General features: G+C 45.5%; 1 pseudogene; it reads right to left on the bottom strand.

Annotated features, from left to right (window-relative positions):
• Positions 1-1,702: 1,702 nt before the first annotated feature.
• Positions 1,703-1,801, bottom strand: LOC125995421 (uncharacterized; annotated as a pseudogene).
• Positions 1,802-3,605: the final 1,804 nt, after the last annotated feature.

Raw genomic sequence — 3,605 nt, 5'->3', positions numbered from 1 at the left:
ACTTCAGGAGTTGGGATGACTCAGTAGCTTTTCAGCTCTTCAAAATTAGTCATGGGGCTGGACTGTTTGTATGCTGGAGGGGGTAGAGTATGGTGGGTCTCTGGGCCTTCCCCCAGGGCAGGAACTCAACCTACTCATAGAGAGCTCAGTCAGAGACTTGACCAACCTGAGTCTCTCCTCCATCCTTATAATTTTTAATCTATAAAATCTTTTTATTAATATCTTTTTATTTATTTAAAGAAAATGCATCACATAGTTGACATAACTGACCATAATACATTTGTTTCAGGAAGACCAAAAGCAACATGATTTAAAAAAACAGAAAATTAAAAAAAAACTAAAGAGATGGAAGAGAAAGGAAAGAAAAAGTTTAATGGTAAGTATAATTTTGAAAATTGTTGAATCACCAATGACCTCATTGAAGCACTAACAGAAAGTTTAGTAAGCTCTTCTTCTTCTTCTTCTTCTTCTTCTTCTTCTTCTTCTTCTTCTTCTTCTTCTTCTTCTTCTTCTTTCTTCTTCTTCTGGATAAGAGTTAAAAAAAATAGAGTGAAAATGGTGTGAGTGGCAATTGTTTGCATGGGCCCAGCAAAATATGGGGGAAATGGAAAGGAAAAGACTTGCCCTAAATATAAGGAGACCTTACCCCTGAAATTTTCTGGCATAAGACCGACTCTGGGCTCCAGGTATACTAGGTTGTCCACCCCCTAAGTCATTCCCTGTGGTCCTGGTAATTTTTTTCCACACATTCGCTGTTGTTGGTGTTAGGTTTCTGTAGTTAAAGTTTCTGGTTTCTGTGCATCTCCTTCATTGAAGTCAGGATGATGTGAATTGTCCTCTAGTTTCACCTCACCATTAGAGGGCAATGTGAATAGCCCTGCCCTGCAAGCAGGTTGTTGCTGTTGCTAAATTGACTGGGTGTTAAGAGAACCCTCTTTGGAGTATAATCTATTTTGTCTAAAAGAAACCTCATTCCAGCTTCCTTATTATTAGTTTCTGCATGGCTTTTATAGCTATCCTTTTATATACTTAGTTTTTGTGTTCAAAATAGTTCTCTTTCAGGCAATGTAGAGCGAAGTCTTGCTTTTGTATATAGCCTGAAAATCTATACTTTTTTTTTTTTTTTTTTGTGGTTTTTGGTTTTTGGGTCACACCCGGCAGTGCTCAGTGGTTACTCCTGGCTCTACGCTCAGAAATCGCTCCTGGCAGGCTCGGGGACCATATGGGATGCTGGGATTCGAACCACCATCCTTCTGCATGCAAGGCAAATGCCTTATCTCCATGCTATCTCTCTGGCCCCTATTTATTATTTTTGATTTTTTTTGGGGTTGTATCACAGAGTGCTCAGGGGTTCTTGGTGTCACTTTATGGAAATACATTGGCATGACTCTGAATATTTGAGGGGGAGGGGACCACACTCAGGAGTGCTCAGGGTTCAGGGGCTATTCCTGGCTTTGTGCCTGGGAGACCCACCTAATAGTGCCCAGGGCAGCATGAGGTGTTGGGGATTAAGCACAGGCTTCCAGCATGTGTCTCCTCCAGCTGTGCCATCTCTCTAACCCTCTGTCTGAGGCTTTTGCTGCCCATTTCTCTACAGAGTTTCCAGGTGGTACCAGTCCTTCCTTCAGTCACTGTTACTTACATGCCTGGATCATCAAGGGTCTTTGTCATAGAAAAGTCAAAACATCTTTTATTATTTTTTTTAACTATGGAACGCTTCACGAATTTGTGTGTCATCCTTGCGCAGGTGCCATGCTAATCTTCTCTGTATCGTTCCAATATGTGCTGCTGAAGTGAGCACAAGTCAAAGCATCTTGATGCATGGGGCCTCCTGCCCGATTGGCCAATGTCAGTATGTTTCTGGCTCAGTGGCCCCTCTTATTCCTCCAGGCCTGTAGGACTCACTCTAGTACAAACAAAGCCATTTTCGGTGTACTGCTGGGATGTGGTATTTGCCTAAAGTGTCTGAACTGCCTGCACAGTTCAAGCCTGGCTGTTCCGGGCCCAGTGAGTCTCTGCTTGCTTGATTTAGCCTCTTCTCGGAAGTTTCCAACTTCTCCCAGCCTGTCTGGGGAGCAGCAACTCAAGCAGGTCCTTCCCCTGTGCTGGCTGCAGGCCTCATGATGGGTAGCTGATTGGCTCACTGGCCCAATTATATTGGGTTCGGGCCAGAGCAATAGTACCATAGGTAAGACATTTGCCTTGTGTGCAGCCAACCTGGGTTCAATCCCAGAAACTACAAATGGTCCCTGTGCCCTGCCAGAAGTGATCTCTGAGCACAGAGCCAGGAATAAGCCATGAGCATCATAGGCTGTGGCCCTAAAACAAAACTTCCCAAATATCTTGGGTTGACATTCTATTCAGCTGCCTTGGGCCCCCAACCCAGACTCCACAGTCCATGAAAAGCAGAGAGGAGTAAAGTGTCTTGTTTCTGCTGACAGTCCCTCTGCTTCATTCCTTCCTGGCAGGGAAGCTACAGGCTGAGCCATTTGTTTTGGCCCTGGAGGCTCTTCTTGATCCAGCCCATCTTGCCAGCCCCACTTCATGGTCTCCCTTTTTGGCAAATTGGCCAAGCTAGAACTGCTCCAAGCCTTTCCTTCTGTGTCTTTCCAGGTGAGTTTCAGACATAGGCAACCCTTGTTCAGGCTTGGCCGGGAGAAGAGACCAGTGTTGTTTCATGGGTTGGAGGCTAGTGGGGTACTGGGGTGATAGGATTCACCTCAGGTAGCTCCCTGCAAACCCCTTACTCAGAGCAGCTGCTCTGGCAGTTAGTCCTCACCCTTGAGCCTGGAGAGTTGGGGTCCCAGAGGTGGATTCTAGTGGGTCCCCATGGATACCAGCTCATCTTGGCCTTGCCCTTTGACCTTTGCCCTTGCCCAAATTCCCTTTTTTTGGGGGGGTTTGTTTGTTTTTAGGCCACACCTAATGATGATGCTCAGGAATCACTTCTGGCAGACTCGGGGACCATATGGGATGCAGGGTATTGAACCTAGGTCAGCCACGTGCAAGGTAAATGCCCCACTCATTGTGCTATTGCTCTAGACTTGACATTCAGTATTTCTTTGTGATTGCCACCTTTGGTAATGTCCTCTAATTCCAGGAGTGTATATGTGCATATACACATGTGTGTACATGTGTATGTGTTTGTCTTTTGCCACATTCATTAGTACTTAGGGCCTTCTCCTGACTCTGCTCAGGGATCACTCCTGGCTGTATTGGGGGTCATGTGGGGTGTTGGGAATCCAACCTTGGTCAGCCCAGACTGTGACCAGAGGAGCTTTTTATCATGGCATCCCTCTAATTTATTGCCATTCTCTCCTCCCTTCTCAATGTCAGCAGTGACAGGATGGGATTGGTGGACCTAATTCACCCAACCTTAACCAGACCCTCTTGTTCCCCCATCCTAGGATTTGCTTTCAGAGACTATTGGGCCAGGCAGAAAGGAATTTATAGACACTTGCTTTAGCTGACTTGGTAATTTTTATTTGTTCATTTGTTAGTTTGTATGTTTTTGGGTTTTGGGTCACACCTAGCAATGCTCAGGAGTTATTCCTGACTCTGTGCTCAGAAATTGCTCCTGGCAGGCTTGGGGGACCATATGGGAT

The sequence above is a fragment of the Suncus etruscus genome, chromosome 17, assembly GCF_024139225.1.
Source record: "Suncus etruscus isolate mSunEtr1 chromosome 17, mSunEtr1.pri.cur, whole genome shotgun sequence".
NCBI lineage: Eukaryota > Metazoa > Chordata > Mammalia > Eulipotyphla > Soricidae > Suncus > Suncus etruscus.
This window is presented reverse-complemented; position numbering and strand designations above follow the sequence as displayed.